The following is a 24685-nucleotide window of genomic DNA, read 5'->3' as shown; positions in this document are numbered from 1 at the left end:
TATGCTGTGAAGAATTGAATAGTGCGATCAGCTGATATAATGGTCAGCTTCATCAGTTGATCATCAAATCGTTTGACTTCTTTAATGGTATCACCGAAACCCTTTGAGATGGCAGTGCTGACACCATATTGAGTGTGTGGGCTACCAAAATTGAGAAGTTTGTAGCTATTTTTACCGCGTTCACGTTGAATGTCGCAGCTTTTGGCACCAGTCAGGTTTCTCGCAGAGTGCAGATATCAATGCGCCTTTTTCGAAGGGCTTTTGCAAGTTCCTCGGCCTTTCCAGTTAGGGTGCCAACATTTAGCATGGAGACACGTATTGGTTTGTTCGTTTTGTTCGAACTAACTTGCTTACGTCCCGACGCCGCCCATGCGTCAAGAACCCTTGCCCACTTCTTGACAGGACCGGGGCCCGTCCTGTCGTGTCGACTGAGGTGGACGCCCTAGCATTTTTCCGAGGCTTATCACTCAATCCAATCATCTTGTTTGTAACGACATTGTATGCATTTGCTTGGTCGGCCTGTCGCGGGACCTGTCACCAAGAGAGATCGGGGAGGATTTAGCATAGTGGAATAACTCAAACTATACTCTATTTATTTCTTTCCCTGATCTCAGCATATTTTCGTTTTACTGAAGATAGTACAAAGTACGTTGGCTCAAACCCTCCTTCTTTACCTGGGCTTAGGACCAGCATACTAAGTTAATAGCATGGCGGAGTTGCGTTATCCGGGAAATAATGTATAAATAAAAGCGCTCATGAACTATTTTGTCACCCTAGACTAGAACATTATTTCAAATTTTATATCCAGTTTAGTGAGAAAAAAAAATATGATTTATGTTGACGGAAAAACTTGGAAAATCCGAAAACAGAATGTCCATAAATAATTTAGCCCCACTAAAAACATGTAGCTGCTGAATAATAGAAATTCAACAATCTTAAAAGTAGTTTATGATGACAATCATCATTGTAATGCGTCAAAACACAGAAGACGGAAAATATTGAACTATCAAATTTGAAAACCTCTTGATCTTTTACTGAGGTCAATTCCATATGGTACACCTAATAGAATCCGATAAGTATAGTATATAGAATTGACCTCAGTAAAAGATAAATAGATTTTCAAATTTGGTACTTCTATATTTGTATATTGTACTGTCCGTGTCTGGCAACTTTTTCCTTCAATTCACCAAACATGTTTTTACATATGGTCTAAAAGCTTGTCAAGTAATGGCCAAAGAATTGGTTTTAGAATTACTTATTTGACTTCTTTATAATTCCAAAGATTTGTTGGGATTAAATACATTAAATATCTAAGAAAATGAAACCAAAAATTAATCCGAGAATTGAATGAAGGAAATTATTTTATCTTAACTGATCTGAAAACGAAAAATCCCTAATTTGTATGCAAAGTCTTCCACATGTCATCAACTTCAGTTTAAATTATATCATAATTTTTATCATTTCCATACACGGGGGAATTTTACGTTACCTTAACTTGCGTCATTGGATAAATTAGTTGATCTTTTCTCAGAATAATTGCAAATCATAAAAGGTATCCCGTTTTGAGAGTTTTTTTTTTAAAAAAGCTATCTGTGAACAAATAAAGTTATAATTGAAAAAGGCAAAAGATCATTGCACTACAAAATTTATTCGCATTTCGTTTGAATAAATACTGCGAGTTGTGTATCGTTGAATGGGAATAAACCAGCAGCTGTAAACCAAGTTAACTACTTTTTTTCAAGTCCAATGTTTACAATTACATTGTGTAAAAATTTATGTTAATTGCTATGCTACATGCCCCCTAACAAGGAATTCGTAAAGCAGAAATATAAATAATGACAAGATACTCACCATTCCTAGATTTATTCATATCGTCATTACAGTGAGTAACCATAAGATTAATTTTGTAAATTGCTTGAAATTATATAATGGATTACTTCGAAGGGTAATTTTGAATTCATTGAAATGCAGGATTTTTCCTAGTTGCGTGTTTTATAATCACATCGCTATTAATGAAGAATTGCTAGCTCTGCAAATTATTCAAATTATTCCAAAATTTATTTAAAATGATGTGATTTCTCTTGTTTGAGAGAGAGTAGCCCTTTGTTAAGATAACATTGCATTAGGTAATAAAATAATCACTTCACGGTAACTACACAATTATTCCGAATGCAATAAATCGGAAGCACGATTATATGTTGTCTTTTACAAATCTAAATCAGTAAAAAATAGATTTTTGAGTCATTTTAAGAGCACTTGCAGTGCTTGTAATTTTATGATAAATATAAATAACGCTATCCTTTAAGAGAATCATCAACATTCTTGTCGGGGGCCGAGATTTGAATCCAGGGCTAGAGATCAAGTAGTATCCGTTATGGTTGAATTTATCACTTATGCCCTTTGAAAAGAATCCAATTCGATTCAAGTATTATAGAAGTACAAGTTAGATAAACATTGCAGGTAATTGTTCCGTGATTAAATGATGCTCCAAGAATTACTTCTCCTTGTTTCATTGTCTGTCTGTCTACTGGTAAGTTTCAAAGCCTATCGCTGACTTCTGTCATATGGTTACCTGAGACTTTTACTCGCTAAAAAGACTTCCTTCAGTTGCGAGGTGCGACTCGCATTATTTATCGAGTTAATCCGAAGATCCTCCGTCTTCAATATATTATGAATCGTTTTCATTTGCTATTTCTGGAGTCTTCATAAACGCGCGCGCTTAAAGATTGGGTTAGGTCGTAGCTAACTTCCGTCGTTTAATCCTGTGATTGAAGCCTCCTTTTGGGGGCTCATCTCATATCTTTTGCCTATCTGAAGTAGCTTCAGTCTGTGTTCTTTGTCAACGATAGTTGTCGGACGCGCTGACTGCATATGTTGGGTCATAGAAGCGTCGACTCTTGTTCGCTGATGGGTATCATGCTTGCTAACATACACGGTCGTTAATTTGATGTTTCACATTTAGCGTAGGATGTTCGCAATGCACCTAATCGGTGTGAGCTGATAATGTTTTTCCTATTTGCTTTTTTCCCCAATCTGTGTGTAACAGGGGCAGTACCCCCACCTTCCATTTTCTCAGATCGGAGAACTGTGACTGTGGGAGGAAGTCCTTGTTATCACCCTACTAATCGACAATGGGATTCTTTGGGTGAAGAACTGGAGAGTGTCTGACCACAGATTCTTCTTAGATCACAGTTGGATACTTTTAAGTCTAGATCTCGCCGCAGAGGTCTCCAACCCTTTCAAAGACCCCAGGAGGATCGACTGTAGAAAATTTAGACAAGTAATTAAGAAAAAACTCTACTGTGCGCAAATTGGCAAGACTGGCACGACAGATGAACTGTAGTCAAAGACCGGGACTCCGGAGAAGGTATTCGATACCGCCTTTAAAGTCTCGTACTCTGCTAAATATAGCTAGAAGATCTCTCTAGCCTCACGAAACTAACCAGGGAAATCTTCAACATCTGCTACAGCCATAAATATTGGCAGCCATACAATGACTGCCTGAAGAAGTATAAGTTGGCCATCAAGACCGCCAAGAGGCGGAAAGTATCCTTTCTTAAAAAGTCGGAATGCTCCTGGATGGAATCTTGTGGTGAAGACTTAGAGCTGCTGTTTCAAACGCACTTTCCCGCCAGCGAGGAGGATTGTGATTCAAAGTCTTGCTGGGAGGGTTTGCGACCACCCTAGCCGTGCGTGAGTACCAAATCGGTAATTACCGAGGATAAGATCGGCTGGGTTATAAACAGCTTCTCCGCAAATAAATCTCCGGGTCCAGATGACATAATGGCAGTCATACTACAGAAGCCGACCCCGCTTGTGAAAGGGACAAAGGCTGAAGAAGAAGAAGACTACACAAGCAGTAGGAAAAGGTTGTGCCGTGGCTTGTTGAGATTTACCAGAACTGTATCTCCTTAGGATACGTCCCACAGTCCTGGAGATGAGTCCCACAGTCCTGGAGATGGTTTTCATATCGAAAGCGGCAATGCGCGGTCATGAGTGTACAGAAAACTTTCGACCAATGAGCGTCACCTCTTTCGGGTTAAAGAACCTAGATCGCGACTTGGACATCCAATTAAGGGCGATAATGGAGAGAACGTCTTTCTCTAAGTCCCAGCATGCCTACCTCAAAGACAAATCCACTGAAACTGCTCTCCACGAGGTAATTGGCACGGTTGAGCGGCCACTGCGGTACAAGCAGTATACCCTAGCTGCCTTCGTGGATATAGAGGGAGTATTCAACAACAGTTGTACCAACCAAATTTGCACCCTCTTTTCGAAAGTATTGAGAGCCTGCTTAAACTTAAGACAAAATGGCGCTACTTGCTGTATGTAAAGGGATCCACAGACCACAAGTTTTTAGCAATTTTCGTGACAATTGCGATCTCATTTCCGGTCGCCTTGGATGTTTGTGCTCGTATTCGTGCCGTCCCGTTGCTAAAGGCTTATCACATGCACAGCATTAAGAGTGATGATAATGAAACTGAAACAAAGTGTCATTGAAACCTGAGACTATGTGGATGCCCTATACTCCACAAAGGAGTGATCAGAAGTACAAGGACTTTAGCAAATTTCTCTTTAGTGTGAAAATAACATGATCATGAAATAGGAAATAGGAAAATGGAAGCTTCCATTAGGATGCTTTCACCTTAGAAAGCACATATCGGTTTCTGACAAAGTTGCGATCAACATTCATACTAGTAATCCCACAGCCTATATAACACTTCTATCAGGTAGGCACCATTGTCAGGGAAGTATCCATATTTTTATTTTCAAAACTCAATTCCTGCCAAGCGCTACTAAATCTTCTGCTAGAAACCCAGCATTGAATTTTCCTCCTCCTATTTATATTGATTGTATTTTAGTCGACTTTTTAGGAATACACAATTTCTTCCATTGATAACTCAAGATGGACCACCTCATTCCACAAAATATATTTTATTTAGTTATACTCCAATGTTTAACTGTTTTTTGCTCTTCTGAACTATCTTAAGTTACCAGGATACCTCCAGGGATGGAAAACTTTCCAGTGCCTGTTACTGGGTTGCCAAGAAATGTATGGTCATTTTTGCCAGGACGCACTTGTGTAACCTCATTACTGTAGAATAATTGCACTTCAATTCGATGGTGATCCACAAACTGTTGCTTGTCTAATTAAGAGAATTAGTTACGAGAGCCTCATATAGAAGTTATAATCACTAGCCAACGATGCCAACGCCTTTTTAACGGTTTTGAATTTGATTCTCCTTAGGAATACTAGTCCTTTCTTAGCTTAAAATGCACGGAAATGTTAAACCTTTCCGAAAGGGATCAAGGGGTAGTTTGTCCCATTCTCTGCTGCTTGAAGAATTGAAACTGTTAGACCGTAAATAAGAACACATGGAATCTCGATAAAACTCTTCGTACCTGGAGCGCCCAGGAACATTTACATTTATGTGACTCTTAAAGAAATGTATTTTTATGTGTTACTTAACTATCTGTGAAATTATGTATATATTATATTACATTGTGTTTTCGTCCTTATTGAAGTGCTATAAACCTTTCAACGCCAATGAAGTCTGACTCATATTACTTTCAAGATAACACTCAACTCTGCAAGTGCATTTCACATTTACTCCTGTTAATGCGCATGATTTACATTTGTCATTCTGTGGAATTCCTTCTTCAGTTTCATTCTGTCAAATATACAATATATACTTTTAACAGTTGTGAATGGGAAATTGCAACTGCTTGGAAAAGAGGAAAGGCCATGAGTGGTTATATACGTAACTAATTATATTGTGTTGGTGAAAACCTATAGCTTATACTTTGTAAGTAGCTTATCTATCATATTAATTTTAACTGATGGTGAAGGGATTTTTCTGATTGGGAGTAGATTTTTGCTCCTGAAGTGTTTGATTTGAGTACAAAGTTATATAAACAGCATTGTTAAGATGATTCTTCTCGTTGACTGAATAATTTCATTAGAATTCGATGTATTTCATTAATACAATAATTGAGATCACATGTTAGGAATAGAAGATGAGATAAATATACATAAGCAAATGTAGGCAATCAATTCGATTAAAATAAGGCCACGCCGGCTCAATGCAAAAACTGCACTTTAAATAATACTTCTACTGGAATATTGGCAAGTATTCTCACACGTACGTACAATGCATGTCACATAATAATAACGTCTAAAGCTGAACTTAATTTCATGCAGCATAGATTGCTCCATTCAGGCCTATCGCAGCCATACAGTTGAGTCATTTGATAAGAAATGTTTGTTCTAGTAATTGCTCATCTAGATTATTTTAGCCCTTCGCTAATTTCTGGGTTGGAATTGGGGGTTAATCTTTTGTTTTGTGGCTAGTTTTGAGTGCTTCGACATAAATAATCAGAGACTCGTAAATTCTAGTAAAATACATTTAACGTTGCACAGGAGAAATATTTATATTACTTTGAATTCGAAAAAAAAGTTTTCAGTTTTATAGTAAAAGTAGAAAGTGTTCCTTTTTATAAACCATCGAACTTTATAACTACAGTGAAATTTGCGTAAGATCACTGTTTGAAGAAGTAAAAGAAACTTGTAGTGTGTTCTGAGAAAGTGGATACAATGTGAGATGATGTTCACAGTATTTTAAAATGTGATTTCTGGTTTGAATAGATTCAGATGAGACGTTTTTAGCAAAAGAAATCATCATCTTATTTATGAATATTCCCTATGAATATTTCATATTTTTATTTCACTTCAGTTTTAAACTCCATAAGTACTAACTAAGATAATAGTAGCAACATAAATATGGGAGTACAAACACACAAATTGAAAATTACCGAACCTTGTGTCTAAAATGTGCACACGCTCCTCGACGACGGTAGCGAGGTTCCTCAGAATGTTCGCTTTATACAACTTGAGCGGGAATTCCAACGTTATAGTTTGGACATTCAGGGCCTAAGCAACGTAAAATGGTGTGACTCTGAAAAGTACTCATCTCCCTCTTGCGACGACGTGCTTTTGCACTCTGGAAAGCCCAGCGGTAGCAAGCGCGAATCCGGTGTCGGGTTGCTTTTGAGGGCTACCGCAAGGCGCGCTCTCTTGACTTGGAAGCCAGTTTCTGACAGACCTTTACCTGCAAGATGGCGGTCCAGGTTAAGGAGCAGCACCATTTTACAATTGTGATTGTGATGGATGACCTGAATGCCAAAGAGGGCTCTGAGAACACCTCGACCGGACATGAGATAGGGAAACAGGGTTTTGGAGACCGTAGCGATAGTGATGTGAGGTTATTGGATTTCTGTAACTTCCATCACCTCGTCATTGGTGGTACATTGTTCGAGCACAGAGCCTGCCATAAGGTCAGTTAGGATTCAACTGCTCGATACAGACATAAGTTCGCCCACTTTGCGATCAGCAGTAGATTTATGAGTTGTCTTCTTGATAAGCGTAACAAGAGGGGCGTTGACATCGACCTCGAAAAATATCACTATCTGATGATCGTTTATGTTCGCTTGCGTGTTGGATTCGCCACTTCGCGCAGAGTTAGAGCGCTGCAACCCCTTAAGTTCAACATTGACCGCTGGTATGATCCAGCTGTCGCTCGACAGTTGGAAGGTGATCTTGCTGATCAGACGGCAAATATACGGGGTAACCCGCCTGAGAATATTGATGAACGTCAGGCTGCCATCAAAAATGATCTTTTCTCGGGTACTACACTGGTTGTCGGCCACGTACGGGGAAGTCATAAGATCTAACTGATTGCGGAATCGTGAAAACTGCTCGATAAACGGAAGGGGCTGAAGGCTCTATTGACCGCCGCCCGTGATCGTAGGAGTAACGCGCTCAAACTCCGAAACTGATCAGTGAAACTGCAAAGGAAGCAGAACATGGCGGTGGAAAGAACACTTCACCATAGTTCTTAACGATATCACATCTGGTGAAGTTTTTCCTTTTTTTAATGAAATGGCTAATCACATGCGGATACGGACTGTTACTCCAAGCAGAAGAAAAATCATTTCGACCACCAATGCTCTCAAATGGAATGAAACGGCTGGACTTGACGGTCTCTTCCAGCGTTATTTATCACTGAACCCTTAAGATGGGAGGGGGGGAGAATCCGAGATGTTTCCCAGAGAGTGGAAGAACGGGATGATCGTTAAGGTTCCAAAGAAGGCAGCCCGTTTCGGGAGTGACAATTGCCTCCGCTAACATAATGGTTAAAATAATCCTTTAACATATCAAAAGCTTGATCGACAGAGAGTAGGCCAGTTTCTTTTAGAACAGCGCGCGGACTTTAGATCTTTGCCGCGTCTGCTTTTCATTGACTTCGTGAAAGCTTTTCATACCTATGAATAGGGAGTGTGTCTGGAGTGCTCTACACAAGAGGGGCATTCGAGAGAAACTAATAATGATTATCATAATGCCGCTAAATGTCACGTACTGCACCGAGGTAGAACCTCAGAGGATTTTGAGGTCCAAGCAGAGTCCGTCAGGGCTGCATGCTGTCACCGATATTATTTCTTCTTGTTATCGGTGATGTTCTCCATGATACCTTGTCCGGAAGAAGGGGAGGAATTCAATGGGCTAACTTTTTTGTTGTTTTGTGTGAAGCCTTTAAGCAGAAAGGCAGCGGGTCTTCATTTGACATCCCTATGTAAGTTGGGTTTATAGTTTCAAAAACTTCGCTTTCGCTTTTGGTTTCTACCACGTACGCTATAAGGGTTCATGGATCGACCATTATTTTAGGTACCCCTTGGACTTTGAAAAAAAAATTACGTGGTGTTTTTTTAACTGGGATTGGATTACTCTAAAAATGCATATTTTTGCGTGAGTAGTAACTATTATCCTCTGCAGGTCTTCCTCCCAGCATCTTTTGAATGATTTTTTCAGGAATATTTCTTCATTCCACTTCCATTCTTTTAATTTAATGAGTATCTCCATTTAAGATAAGCTGTAGTTTACAATAATCATCGTTGTGCGGGACACTCCTATTGGATCAGGGCCTTGAAACGTGTTAGGGCACTTCAGTCAAGACCGTAAAGGTACACTACATGACTACAGTACACTATAGGCACTCATTCGCAGTTGAGTCCATTGGTATCGTACATCCAGTTACAATACAAACCCCTCTGCCGTCAGTGAAATTTGAATCACAACCTTCCGCTATGATAGCCTAGCGCCCTAACCACCAAGGTGTGCGGATGTCATTTGCTTTTATATTACTTAGAAAAAAGATAATGTATAGCGTATAGAATTATGGACCTTTTTCGAAATGTTGATTGATTTCCTTCCCCCACTTAACAACAAATGTTCATTTAAGTCCAATTTTTACATAAATTTTACACTCCCGTAAAATCATTACAAACTTGGCCTGGAAGAATTTAATTTTCAAGGTTAAGCCTTATTAAAATCAGCTGCCTATCACGCACATTCCTCAGAAACGGTTACACCTATTGATAGACAATTTCATGAAAAGGTTGTAACTGCGCCTCCCCCCCTTAAGTTTACCCTATAATTATAAAATTTTACAGTAATTAGGCTGTATTATAAAGCATGATACTACGAAGTCTGGTCAATGTTGTCTCTTTTGTATAAAATTATTGTAACACAACATGTTGAATATCTATATCACACAAAAGTGAATAGTAGGACTGATTAACATAAAAATTACGAGCTGCGTACAAATAAAACAGTTGTATTTGAGTGCACAATTGTTTTATTATTCTTACGTAAGAAATACACAAAACCTTTCATGCTTGAAGTACCGAGCTTCCGACTTGCGACTTGTTTATTACTTCCATTAAGTCCATATTTCGATAGACATTTTAATTAGCTCAAATAAAGCAAACAAAAAAGATTCGCTAGAAATATGTTCAATTAAAAGAATGAAGCTATAGAAACTTCGTATGAAGGATTTCACTTCTATATTTCTACATAGAAGCACGAACATACGATTAAATTTATTATCAACTGCACAGTAAAGCTAAAATCTAGTTTTCCTCTGAAAAATAATATTGTCTAGTCTGCGTTGTTGTCTGCTGGTTTTTATACCATTTTATGACATACATATAGTATGTATGTGCATCCAAGCAATAATACTTTATATGAATTAATATTAATGGACACCGGTTAATCCAGTTGGGGAAGTTTTTTAAAAGCATAAAGTTCGCTTGATTGCATTTGGACATGCAGGAAATTTTATATCGAGAACAACAGATATAAGATTTCCTTAATATGTATGGTTACTATTGGAATCTTTATCATTTGCTTTATCGAGAAAACCAGTCTACATTCTCATAAATATTAAACGAAATTTGTCCCGTTCACAAGCGGGGTCGGCTCGTCGTGATCGGCTTCGCCATTTGGCTCTATCGAATGCCTGATCTGGGTGCAATCTCGAGGCTTTCAAATCCCCATCCAGCGTATCAAGCCACCGTTGCTTAGGTCTGCCTTTTGGTCGTTTATCATCGACTTCGATGTTTAGACCAATCTTTGCAAGTGAATTCTCGTTTGCACGAATTGCGTGACCATACCACCGAAGACGCCTCTCTCGCAACTTTTCCACGATCGGTGCAACCCCATAACGATCGCGGATATCCTCATTTCGGATGTGATCTAAACGTGTGACGCCACTAGTCCAACGTAGCATCTTCGTCTCCATTACCGCGAGACGCCGTTCATTGTCTTTTATGGTCGGCCAACACTCAGAACCATAGAGAGCGACTGGACGGACAACATTGCGGTAAATTTTAGATTTGAGACGTTCGTTGATACGTCGATCACAAAGGACACCCGTTGTGGAACGCCATTTCATCCAGGTTGCGTTAATGCGTGAAGCAATTTCATAACGCAGCTCTCCATTGGCTGATAGCGTTGACCCGAGGTATTTAAATCGCTCAGATCTGGGCAGATCACTGCCGCTGACAGTGATTGTGCCTGTTTCATGGGGATCGGTCGTCAAAAATTCAGTTTTGTTTAAATTCAATCTGAGACCGTGTTGCATGAGGCGATCATTCCATTTTTGAACAAGTTGCTCGAGATCATTTTTGCTATCAGATGCAAGGAAAACATCATTTGCATAAAGCAGTGTGTAGGGCGCTGGACGTTGGATATCCCGTGTGACGGTATCCATAACAAGGACAAAGAGGAGTGGTGAGAGGGCACTTCCTTGATGAACTCCAACAGAGACACGAAGCGGTTTTGATACACCCGCCATACTTCGAACTTTACTTTTCGGATCGTGGTAGAGCAATTGAACCCAGCGCACGAGTTCTTCTGGCACGAAGTGTTGTCGTAAAGCATACCAGATGAGTTCGTGTGGTACACGGTCAAACGCTTTCTCTAGATCCAGAAAGGCAATGTAAAGAGGGCGATGCTTCTCACGGTGTTTCTCCATGAGTAACCGCGCAGCGTGTATTGCGTCAGTAGTTCCGCAGTTCTTGACAAATCCGGCTTGATTCACGGTTATTTCAACGATTTCGCGAATACGGTTGTCAAGAATGCGTTCAAAAATCTTCATGGTATGGGAAAGTAACCGGATCGGACGGTAATTTGAACATTCTGCTGGGCTACCTTTCTTTTTCCATATTGGAACAGTGGTACTTTCTTGCCAGTCAGATGGTGTTCTTCCTTCCTGAATAACCCGGTTAAAGAATTCACTCAGCCACGGTGTTGGGTCCCAGCTCTTTGCTTTCCAGAGCTCAGATGCGATGTCGTCAGGTCCTGTAGCTTTCCCCGATTTCATTTGTTTTATTGCCTCCTCGACTTCAGTTGCGCTGACTGGTGGAACTGCTCCAAATGTCGGCAATGATTGTGGAAGTGGAGGATGAGCAAATTCTTCAGTTGAAATCTGCTCGAAGTATTCTCGCCATCTATCCGTCGCGGCTCGACGATCAGTAAGCAAAGTACCGTTCTTGTCATTAACACAACAGAAGTGTTCGATATCCTGTGTGCGTTCATCACGGCTTTTAGCAAGTCGGTACAGATCTTTCTCGCCATCCCGAGTGTCCAGTTTATCGTAAAGATTTTTGAAATGGTTCGCTCGGGTGACAGCGACCGCTTTCTTTGCTTCCCGGTGGGCATTCTTATAAATTTGCCAATTAGCAGGCGTTTTATCGTCGAGAAATTTGTGGTAGAGGCGTTTCTTCTCACGGACCTTCATTTCAACATCATCATTCCAAAGCCAAGTATCTCGGTTGATGTACCGCTTACCCGGCTTGGTGACCCCGAGGGTTGCAGAGGCCGCTTTGTGGATCGTGTCTTTCATTTGGTTCCATGATTCTTCCACATTCGTAATGGTTGGCAATCGTATGAGTGAGACCGTTTCTTCGTTCTTCTCACCAAATCGCCACCATTTAATGCGCGGCGGGCCAGTGCGTTCCTCACGCCGTTTTATCGGTGGCTTAATTCGCAGGACAGCAATCAACGGCCGATGTTGAGGTGCGATGGTCTCATAGGGAACGACTTTGCAATCAGTGACAGTGGCAAAATGTTGACGTCTTATGAGAATATAGTCGATTTGCGTTTTATTGTTCCCACTATAAAATGTGGGAAGATGAGACAATCGTTTGATGAACCATGTATTCATAAGTACAAGGTCATAGGTGTCCGCAAAATCGATTATACGCTCGCCACCTTCGTTGCGCGCTCTGAACCCCCTTCCCCCATGGCACCTGTTACCGTCTGCCTTTTCACCCACATGACCATTAAGGTCGCCGGCAATGATTATGTAATCGTCAGCAGGCACGTGACAAGTCTTTTCATCGAGAAGTTGCCAGAAGGCATCTTTCTCGGCATCAGGTCGGCCTGTCTGTGGTGCATACGCGGTGAAGAAGTGAATAGTGCGATCAGCTGATATAATGGTGAGCTTCATCAGCCGATCATTAAATCGTTCGACTTCTTTAATGGCATCACGGAAACCCTCTGAGATGGCAATGCCAACACCATATTGAGTGTGTGGGTTACCGAAATAGAGAAGTTTGTAGCCATTTTTACCGCGTTCGCGTTCAATGTCGCAGCTTTTGGAACCAGACCATCGGGTTTCTTGCAGAGCGCAGATGTCAATGCACCTTTTCCGAAGGGCTCTTGCGAGTTCCTCGATCTTTCCAGTTAGGGTACCAACATTTAGCGTGCAGACACGTATTTGTTTTGTTCGTTGTGTGCGGACTAACTTGCTTACGTCCTGACGCCATCCATGCATCAAGAACCCTTGCCCATTTCTCGACAGGACCGAGGCCCGTCCTGCCGCGTCGACTGAGGTGGACGCCCTAGCATTTATCCGAGGCCTGTGACTTAATCCGATCATCATGTTTGTAACGACATTCTATGCATTTTCTTGGTCGACCTGTCGCGGGGCCTGTCACCAAGAGAGATCAGGTAGGATTTAGCATAGTAGAATAACTCCAACTATACTCTATTTATCTCTTTCCCTGATCTCAGCATTTTATTTTTGTTTTACTGAGGATAGTACAGAGTACGTTGCCTCAAACCCTCCTCCTTTACCTGGGCTTGGGACCAGCATACTATGTTAATAGCATGGCGGAGTTAACGAAAAAGCTTATTGTGTCCTTAAAATTAATTTGCGGAAATTTCCTAGTCGGAAAAATTATTCTTTATTGTTATCCAGGAAGAACTAATCAACTCAAATATTCAGTTTATATATTCAAATATATAGATATTTGATAGTTCAGATTTATCTCCTTGAATAATATATGCAGGTTGAGCCAAAACTCTCCATTTAACTGCCGCGTTTGAAATTTTGGTAGTGTTCCGCCGAGGCCCAGTGTTTTGTTGTCTCGCAGTCTACCACAAATATCCAGCACTTCTTTCGTCGTCATATCTAGAGGTGTCTGCAAACTGTAACCGCTCGAGCTCTCGTGAGGTAATGGGGAGATCGGGACATGTAATTTACGGATCTACCTGACTTTTGAATCTCCCATTGCAACCCTGTAAGTGCTTCTCCGTGGGTCTATTTCCGCCTCTGCGCATAATTGTTTGAAGCAGTCCCTCTTGCTTCGCTGTATAGATAGCTTCAGGTTTCTTCGAAATTCTTTGTAAACAAGCTCTCTGGTCTGCTCGTCTGGCCCGATGATACTCCGACCGAAGGTTAGACTATTCGGTATTCCGCTAGCAGTTGGACCTTCTGCTAGGGAAAGTATAACATCGCGGCATCGATGAGTCGCATGCGGTCCCGATACACTGCATGATATGGAGGGCTCTCTTCGAGGGAGTGACTGGTATGATATCCTGATCTAACCGCACTTCTAAGAATGTTTGTTTGTCAATGGGTTTCACAAGCCAACCTGACGTTCTCCTCAGTCTTGAACGATCAGGTCTCCAACCGATCGGCTTGGTTTTCAGGTCAAAAGCGATTGCCTGGTGAGCACTGTCGTTGTAGTGCTCACTGACTTTCCAGGACAGCTAATGAAGGACTAACAAAAGTCAGATATACAACCAAACTGGAGTATACTTTCCGGTGAGTATTAACCTGATCACTGTTAGCCAATATGATGTCTAACTGCATAAAAGTCTCCAAAAGACAACAACCTCTTCCATTCGTCACTTCCACATTCTGTCGACCATGAATTAAAGTCACTGGCAATGATTCTTGTTAATCTGTCCAACATGCTTCGAATTCAACCAACGTCAAGCTTGGAGCGGCATATCAGCAATGGCGTATATGCCATATATTTTTACCCATACGAAACTACATGTGGACTACCTCATACATTCCTGTATGGCGTAGGCTCGGCATGCCCACAAAGCTCCCCCACCGATAGGATCGGCTATTCACACATTATTGTCGGGGTTTCGATAGGGTTGTTTTGAGCCTGATATACGAAAGTACGTCTTAAACGACCCCATAGTGATTGAGGTTGATTTTAATCAACCTCATTTTCAAACGCTTCCCCAAGTAAATTTTTTTCTTGGCTGCGGAGACCTTCGACTTTCCTCCTTTCGGATCTCCTCAGCTCCAGGATGGGGTTCGCCTTTCAACTCCTTCGAATCTAACTTACATTTCACCCAAGTCTTTCAGATCAGGGTCCGCTTTCATCTCTCCTAGTATATCTGCGTAAAACATACTACTGTTTGAGATGGTGTTCTCCTCGGGACAGATCCTCATTATCTCCTTCTTTTTTTTTAGGCTTTTTCGGTCCAACCTTAATGCGACTGTCGGGTACCTTTTGATTGGACGTTGGCTCCCTTGGTGGCGCTAGTATTTTAAGCACTATTCTCTGCTCTGCTGATTTCCAAGATGTTCCTCTTCCTTTTCCCGAACCCTGCGTTACCGATGAAAGAGTAATCTTGGGGATCCACTTCGATTTTTTCGCATGTTCCCGCAATTCGTCGCATAGGATCCTGATGGCTCTTACTATTTGCTTGATTGGTTGGTGCACATTCTGTGTACCTTTAATAAATTCCGACAAATCAATAATTTTCGCTGCAAGCAAACTGAAGGATGACTCTTCTAGTTCGGAATTACATATGTTTCATTGCCATTCTTCTTCCCGCACATTTTCCTCCATATAGATTTGCTATTCTGGATGACATTCCCATAGCCATTTTGATCCACGGCTGAGCGGTTTTCTCTACCTACCCGACCTGCACATAAACATGCCCATGTACGCACACCTTCGAATGCGTGCAAATACACGAAGAGACGCGCCCGACGGTAGTTTTGGCAACTCCTCATCTGTATGTTACATGCACTTTTCTCGAAAATGGCTGTGCCGATTGACACAAAATTTGGTGAGAATGTGGGAACTATGAACGGCCCGGCATGCAGTGAGTTACATCGTCCTATGTATGACTTAAGGGGGGCCTCCATACATGGAAATGTGGGGTATGCATTTTTTTTGACCAAATATGATCATGTGAGGTATCAAATGCAAAGTCTGAATTAGTGCTTTTCAATACTGGTCTCAGTTCTGATATTGAATGCAAGAGTGGGGAAGGACTTACCCAACCGAAAAATCTAAAAAACAACGAAGCTGTCACTGTACGGTGCCTAGGCTCGGAAATAAATAAAGTTAATAATAGTGCATTACTAATGCCAAGTCAAGGAGGATTTAGCTCGCTTATAACAAAACCCGATGACGAGAGTTCCTGTGCCAGACGTGTACATATAAGGTTACGACAGGCATTGGACCATAAAGGACCACGCCACCAGGCTCAGCATATCCTACAATTCGCATTACTGAAGCTCTGGAGACGAAGGGGAAACCCTCAGGCGTTTCCTTTGCGATTTCCCGGCTGTAGCTAGAGTAAACCATTCTTTGGGGTCCTCAGAGGGATTTCTAATTGCTGGGTTGGAGAGCTGCTTTTCTTCGTGAATGCTATGACTTGTTTTTTTTTTTTATTTTTTTTTGTCTTGTTCTTGTGGGTTTATTATTTAATTTTTCGAGCTAAATCTTTGATTTGAAGACTCTTTCTTCCACTTCCTCTGCTTGACTCCCACGAAAGAGGCATCCTGGATTTTTATGGCTTGAGGGTGAGAGCCCTAAATACCGCGCCTCTTGAAGATGTGAGGCAGGAGCATCATCAATTGAATTTGCGATTCATTATGGATTTTCCCTTTCGATCATAGTACTCGAGTCTTGAATTTTGAAGTTCCACGCGCGCCGTTGAGGCCGTATTTTATTTTGTTTTCAGTTTAGTTTCGCGTGCATTTTCCTATAGGTTCACGCGATATTCAGTGGAGTTCAATATTTGTAGGCGGATTTCAACGACCAATGTCGCTTTCAGGTTTTCTTCTCCTTCTTCTAGACTTGGGCCAAGCAGGGTGGTTTTCTTTTACTATGGCCCAGTCACATTAGTCATTATATTCTACAGCACAATTCAGATAATTCACATTCTTTACTTGTTCTGCAATTTTACCCACCAGTGCGGATGGAGTAATCGCAGTTTCGACTTGATTTTCTACTCTATTTTCTTCTATTCTCACTCACTCCTGTCAGTATTGTGTTTTAGGGATGCATAATCTATCATATTTCAGAATTTGGTAACTCACTTTACTTAGATTTTCCGTTGGAACGTCACGTAGCCCGGGTTCATGAAAACGATTCCCGTGCATTAATCAATTAATAAAATTATTTCCCCCAATCCAAAGTTCAAAAAAATCTGGAAATTTATTATTAACAAAAGAGCTAGCAAAAATAGAAACCATTCTGATATCTTTTCAAACAAACTATTATAATATTTGCCCATGTTACAGAAACCAGTTCTTCGGTCAAAACGTGTTTTTCGTGGAAAATTACTCCCCAACAAAACGTCAGAAAATAACAATAGAAGAAATATAGATATAGACATTCTCGGTTAGGTGTACACGTATCCAAAACTTCTTTATGTAAGATTAAAAAGAAGCAAAGTGCCAATGCAAATAGAAGCCTTCCCTAGACCCTTTTAACAGCAGCATTCAGATCTTGAATAACCTTATGTTTTGTTGTACATTATAGAATTAAAAATTATAAATCTAAGTATATGGTCTACTAATGCTATAAATGATCGGGCCCCCTTCAAAAAATTTTTTTTTAATATGTATGTCTTCAAATTTCGCTATACGTCGTCGAAGGATGGTAGATAAAATACTACATTTTCCAGGTGAGATGAAGTAAAGGAACTATACCTTCACACGTATCAACAGATGATAGTTCGGTGAACATTCAGAGTGTATTTTAGATGAACAAAAAGCTTTTGTTCAGTTAAAATATTTTTTTGTTGCGTAAAACCTTCAAACATTTTTAAAAAACACCTGTTTTTAAATAATCGCTTACATTAAATAGAGGCTCATAAATCTTTTAAATTCTGATAATAAGGAATTCTTCAAAACTTGTTTATGGAACAAAATAAGCCATTCGAGTTCCGTTGAAAGGCTCTATATAAAATAAATAAATATATCTTTTCCGGAAAAACCGCTTTTGGTGGTATAACAAGCTAAAATTAAACTTAAAAATTTATAATCAAGATTCAAAAAAACAAAATATCAAGTTGTTGTCTGGAATCGGCCGTCAGTTTGTCTTTGAACTAAATCAAGGACAAGATTTCAACTCTTACAAGCACATACCTGCTGCAAACAGACTTGTATAAAAAAGCAAGGGGGAAATGATCGCAGATTGAAAGATATTAATATTTCTGGTTTCTGGTGAATCATAAGTGTTAAGACGGAAAGTTCCAACGGTCACCAACATTTAATTTCTCTGTTTTTATTCCTCAGCAGTATTATAAATGCGCAGCGAAATGAAACCGGCATATAGAACATTCTGCCTCTTGTTAACATATAAGATATTTCTGTTAAAACAGCTCTATAAAATTGTCTTGTAGTTATAATTCCCCATTCGCCCATAAATGCATATACATATATAGGTAGACTGCAATTTGCAAGACACTTTTTGACAAACTAAAATTTAATGAGAGTCACCATATAATAATGCGGGTAACCAAACCCATTATACATAAAAAAGCCAGCGCCATTCAACGATTCACCCTCATATTTGCATATTATATCAACCAACAAACTTGTAGTGAAGCCTAGTTCACGTGTGAACTATCGCTAGAGGCCGATTACCTCTGGTAAATTGTAGCTTTCACTTATGTTTTAAAATGGGTGATTAACCTTGACTCTTGTAGTTTCGATGATATAACTTTTCCGGCGTTATTAATCACGAGTTTTATAATCAAAGAATATCTATGTTTTCGTATGCAAAATCGGAAATTGGACAACTTTGAAATAAAATTTTCTATTGGAAAACATATTTGTCAATTTTATGTCAATATCCGGTCCTAGTTAAATTGCCTTGAAAGTTATACTTTACAAAGCAAATCCAATTCCATTTCATCTTTTCATAAATTAATAACTTAAAACTTCTCTATATCTTAGGAAATGTTCTATAACTAACTAGGAAATGATAGTGAGAAATAAACATTTAAATTGCTTTGTAGGTTTTCCGTTATATGTTTTTCTTCTTACAACATAACAAATAAGTTCACAAGTGTTCCTAAATAAATTTACATAAAAACATACACGTGATGTTAACAACAATCCATTGAATTGTAACCAATTCACCTTTATTGAATGTTCGCCTAATATTTAGGTTGAATTTTATGACATATTAGACAAGGTGTTTGCCCGCTGTGAACATATTTGCCTATATATATGTACCTACATATAGTTGACATTTGCCTATAGTGCAAATTTTGCCGAACAAAAAACGTTGACTGTGTATATTATATCATTACATAGTTTTGTGCTTGAATCAATGTCAAACTTTGACTTTGAGCTCATTAATTCAGTGTGATTTGGATTTGCTGAAAAGAAAAGCGAAAAAGTATTCAAATGCATTAAAAGTTAACATTCGAGGGATTTGTAATAGTATTGCTAAATATAGACTTATTTGAGATGAAAATTGGTCATTTATTCAATAGATATTGTGCTGGATTCCATGATCTAAATCAAGGTTGACTTTGAGTTTGGATAATGACCAAGTCAAATTGGTTTAGATCTTTTCAAAGGGTGAAGATAGTTTTTAATCTCAGCGCGGTCTTTTTGTTGCCAAAAGCATTAAGTTTAGCACTGTCTGAAGCTCATTAGTTTGGCAGCTCTTCTACTAATTTTTGAAATCTTTTGCTAATTAGAAGGTACTTTTCTTTACTATTCCACATTAAGCAGAAAGAAATGAGTGTATGATATTCCCGAATGGACTGAAGGACACTATATAAAGAAAAAAAAATATTTTCCTTTGCAAGCCGTTCGAGTTGATGACAACCGTTTGGAAAGTCCTAAGGATTTCCCATTTCCACTATAATAAGGCAACAGGACCCAGTATCCCGGCACAGGTACGTACACTGGTTGTCTAACTTTGGCTGTACCTATTGCTCGGCGCAATCAGCGTTCACCGGACGGGGCATTTTCCTTGTCGCTGGACGGTGGCGAGGGCCGTGTTGATCAATAAGGACAAAACGACCACTGTGTATGCTTGACACAGCCAGGAAAGTAATTGAAAAGTTTATCGGGAATTGACTCGCTGAAGCAATACGCGCTGCCGCGGACCCAAGGTACTTCAGTTTTAGAAGAGGGAAATCCGCATTGAGTGCTGCCATGGAGGTCGTAGGTGCTTTTCAATGAGATGAGATGCACAGTCACCGACCTCGACCAGCAGTGCTCCTCGCAATGCTTGTCGTTAGAAATGCTAAGCATATACTAAGCACACCAGAAAATTTATTCCACGTGTCGGTCTATTCTTGCCCGTATTAAGGGATTATCTGAGTGACTGCTGCCTGGTCTTTGATAAGCTGGAGGGCTAGAGGGGGATGGGGGTAGTAAAGGAACTGTCCTAATTTCGGACCTCTGGAACACTTGAATAGTCTGATAAAATTGGACATGCCGCCCGGTCGAATGGATATGTATAAAGCACACTTGGCATATTGATGCAACGGTTGAGCGGATGGAAAATTGCAATGGTTTCTTTCAGTCTGGCACTGGAAAAAATCGAAATAGAAATCTTGATTAAAAAGAGAATCCCGACCCTACGTTCGATGTCGATCGGCAAGTTGATTATAGAGTCAAAACCAACGGCTAAGTACCTTGGATTGACACTCGACTGGTAGATGAACCTTTTCGAGCAAATCAAAGTAGCAACGGACAAAGCTGCAACTGTAGGTCCGGCCTCAAGGGGTTATATACAGGCCACGGAAAACGAACAAAAATTCATTGCATATTCTTTAAACATATTAAAAATAAGAACAGAACAACAAATTTCATAACGATCGGAATACGGACGTTATAGCTATTTATAATGCATTACCTCGATTTATGATCTTTTTTTCGCTTGTAGCGATAATGGCTTTTAGCCAGTATCAAATCATTGTTTTGGAGTCTGCAGAGAGAATACGGTATGGCCCTCGACATAATTTTTCTTTCAAAAAATATCTTCTTTAAATACGATAGGAAATTGCTGTAGCTGCAGAGAAGGAAGGGAAACCCTCATGCACTTTCTCTGCGATTGCCCAGTTTTAGCTAAAGTCAGGCTACGAACACCACAGCGCTAATTGGGCTCCTCGAAGCGGCGACTCATACCTACCTACCTACGATATGAAACCGACAGTTTTACTTCTAAAAAAGCAGAGATTTTACTAAAATCGCCGTCATTTTTTAATAATTCGTATTTTGAGAAATCTTTTGTTCTGCGACTGGAAAATACGATATGCTAACGATTTCGACGAGTTATTGTGTCCACTGAAAACCATTCCCATAAAAAAGGACTCTTAAAAAACAGCTGTAGATCCAACATTTTCAAATTTTTTTTCTGGGAAAAAAATATTCTACAAGTACCCAATGTATTACTCGATGCTGCTTAGCGCTTTTTAATAAGTGTTTACTAAGTTGTCGAAGAAAATTGAGAAAATGTCGTCATATCACTCACTGCAACGGCATACAACCTATCGACAGGTAATGTGAAACATTGGGGTCCTACCTCCAGCAGATGCAGAATACGTCTTCTTATGAGGGCAATGCAGCCCATTCTGCCCGCATTCGAACCGGCACCCCAAAACCGGCTATGGTGGTGATCGCGGGAGTGGTTCCCGTTGCCCTCGTCCACCTCCTGCAAATGCATAGGAGACGATGTAATGGATGATTGTTATTCATGAAACGGCAACATATACTGAAAAGGTGACAGATGTTTTGGCAAAACAAGTGAAGAGACAGATGAAGTGCGCGACTCATAGGCAACTGTCCGATGGTTGACACGTCCTCACGGCGGGCTCAGTGGCCCTTGCCATGAAGCCTAAATAAAAGTTAAGTGGTAACATGGAAACCGGAATGGCGCTCTTAGAGTATATGCTCCAGAAAAATTCCTGGAGAATCTACTCTCAGCCCGGTTATTTGCGGCTACAAAGCTAATAATAGTTTATTACTATATTTCTTGGAAATTGACGGGAAACTACCACAGTTTATCGAGCTTGTTGTTTTAAGAACGAATCGCTTTCCCGTAAAACTACATTTTCCTACATCCCATGTTAAAAAGACGTAATTTTCCGACCCGGATAATATTTCTCCGGTTGTCTGTACCGTTTTCGCGGTTTATTTTATAATGAAAAAAAAGACATTTTTTAATGCCAAATAGGGAGTTTTTTATTCCTCATAAACCGGTATTTCGAGGACCAGTTGTCCTTTTGCTCAGTGAGTTTTTGTCTGAACTGCTTATGGTCAAGCTTGTCCTTAAATAGCTAAATCCAAACCGTAATTGCCAGTCAAATCTATTACATAATTAATCCAAAAAGCCAAGTGTTGACGTTTCTTAAATCACTGTTAATTCTTTATTCCTCCCGTATCTTGTGAATGATGAAACTCTCTAATGCGCTCAATTTGCGGAAGCCATTAACCTCCTTAATTACCCTTAGGTTATTCACCGTTTTTGTATATTTCTCTTCGATGATGTGTCTGGCTACCAATGATTTGAGGGCTGATGATATTTTCCACGGTTTTTTTTTTAAGTTTTAACGTTGTAAGTAGAACTCTTCTAAGTCTTAAGGAACTTTAAGTTCAATTCATTTTATCAAAAATCTTGAGTGTTTCTTCCTTCTACAGATCTATTAACTCTGCTAGAAAACATGAGTACTTTCTAAAAGAAAAAATAAATAGTTGAAAAAATGATTTCAAGTTACGAACTCTAAGGTAAATAACTGGGTTCATTAGGTGGAAATCTGTAAAAATTGCATTGCAATCGGACGGTGTATTTTATTGTTATCGGAAAAACTGTCTTGAAGTCTGAAATAATAAAAAACTTGTTTCTTTTTCGTTGGTGTGGATATTTATTCTTGCAAATACCGATATTTCGGGAACCACTTGTTCCCTTCATCAGTGCTAACAAGTTGAAGTGAATATATATACAAAATAAAGCACCCGGCAGTAGCTTCTAAGGATTTTCATTTAGTAGATGTATCGTGTTGAATAAAAGATTATAGCCTTTTTTGGCCGTTTTCCACCTTTGGGTGAGCACCGCAATTCCTCGTTAGTATATGGTCTTTTATTTATTGACGAAAAACTGGAGAAAGTGGTGATTTACTGCCTCATTTGAATTTAACGTCACTTTTCTAAAGCCGTTTCGAAGAGAGCGCAACAAGTAGACGCCCGCTAGACGAGTACATTCGGTAAGAAAATACATTCCATTAAAACTCCAATAATTTTTGACGGGTCATCAAAGATTTCTGTGGTTCCGCATTGTCGTGAAGGAATGAAACTCTTTAATGATTGTCGAGCTCCAAGGGTATCTGGACGAGAGGTGCGTTCAAGCTGCCCAATTGTCGAAGTAACCGTTAGCTTCCCTGGTAAGAGCTCAAAAAATGCTATACCCTTCCAATTCTACCATTTTGAGATAAAAACCTTCCTTTGATGACGAATTGTTTTATAAGTTTGAGACGGACCTTCATGTTGGGACCAAATCGTTTTTGTTGCACATTCTTATAAACAATGCACTTCTTATCACCAGCTATCATCCTTTTCAGAAGAAAATCGTTTTCTTGATTTTTTCAGTAGCGTATTGATACGCGTCAATAAGTCAAATGAACTTCTTTGAGTTCCTGAGAAAACCAAATATCGAGTGTGGTTACGTATCCAATTCCATACAAGTGAACACATTTTTTACTAACCTTTAGTGTTTCTGCAAAGTGTCGGGTGATATAAAATGGGTTTAACCTAACCAATGTCACAATCTTATTATTATTAATCTCGGTGGGCCATCTTGGTTAGGAAGTATCTTTAATATCAAAAATTTCAGTACGGAATTTCTTAAATCAATATTTGCATTGATGGCTTTTTGGAGCATTGTCACTATAACTTCATACAATTTACACGGGCTTCATCCGCGTTTTTCCCTTCCCTTCGTTTACTTCCGAGTAAAATATGATGGAAATGCACACTTTGTTCTTCCGTATTTAACTAGTTTCCAAATCTGTAAAATCTAACCAAATCGCCTAACTTTTTCTAAAGAATGAAAGTTTAACCGTCAGCTGTCAAATAATATATGACAAACATATATATAAATGACCCCGTGGTGCCAATACTATACCAACAGCGTCTATTGTAAAAAACGCAACTACGTGTTACTCAATTGACTATATTTATTTCATTTGTCATTTTTCTTAGATATAAAATACAACGATCACCTTTGAGACTACTGAACAAATGGGTCCATCAAAGAATCCCAGATGTGCAAACTTTAGCAAATATATCCAAAAGTGTAAATTATGTTATGATAGAAAAGCAAGGTTTCGAAAATATACATTTAATATGTGAATACATATAAATATACATGTGTACGTATGTATGACGTATATGATGTTAAACAAATTTGAGTGCTCTCTGATAAAAAGCAAAGTTGACAATATTTGTTGAATCAAGAATGTTTGCGACTTCTGTGATTTTATTTTTATATGTATGCATGCATATTCGGTTAAAAGCTTACAAATATTATTAATGTGCAAATAAACCTAAAAAATTGTGTGCATCCGTAAATATAAATCACTATATCAGTCGCGCGTAAAATTCTAGATAAATATTGATGATAACTTCAAAATCCAAACTTCCCAAAAAGTTAGTCACGAAATTTTAAGTGGAGGTTTATACAGGTATAGTTTATATAGGTATATAGCCAAACATCTACAATTATTTTGAAATGTGGACAACCTTGATGTTTACTTTTTAGTTTTCTTGTT

General features: G+C 39.4%; 1 protein-coding gene across 5 annotated transcripts in view; it reads left to right on the top strand.

Annotated features, from left to right (window-relative positions):
• Nucleotides 1-24685, top strand: part of LOC119661637 (alpha-tocopherol transfer protein-like) — a 64397-nt gene that overhangs the window by 9270 nt on the left and 30442 nt on the right. The window contains exon 1 of one of the 5 annotated variants that reach the window (XM_038071063.1): nt 5694-5807. The exons of 3 other annotated variants lie outside the window; for them this stretch is intronic. The gene's annotated coding sequence lies outside the window, so the exon portion shown is untranslated. Of the gene's footprint in view, nt 1-5693; nt 5808-6307; nt 6422-24685 lie in introns of those variants that run through there. One more of the 5 variants, XM_038071064.1, reaches the window with a different exon arrangement.

Source organism: Hermetia illucens, chromosome 1 (genome assembly GCF_905115235.1).
Source record: "Hermetia illucens chromosome 1, iHerIll2.2.curated.20191125, whole genome shotgun sequence".
NCBI classification, from domain to species: Eukaryota; Metazoa; Arthropoda; class Insecta; order Diptera; family Stratiomyidae; genus Hermetia; species Hermetia illucens.
The sequence above is the reverse complement of the archived record's forward strand: the minus strand, read 5'-3'. Positions and strand labels throughout refer to the sequence as shown.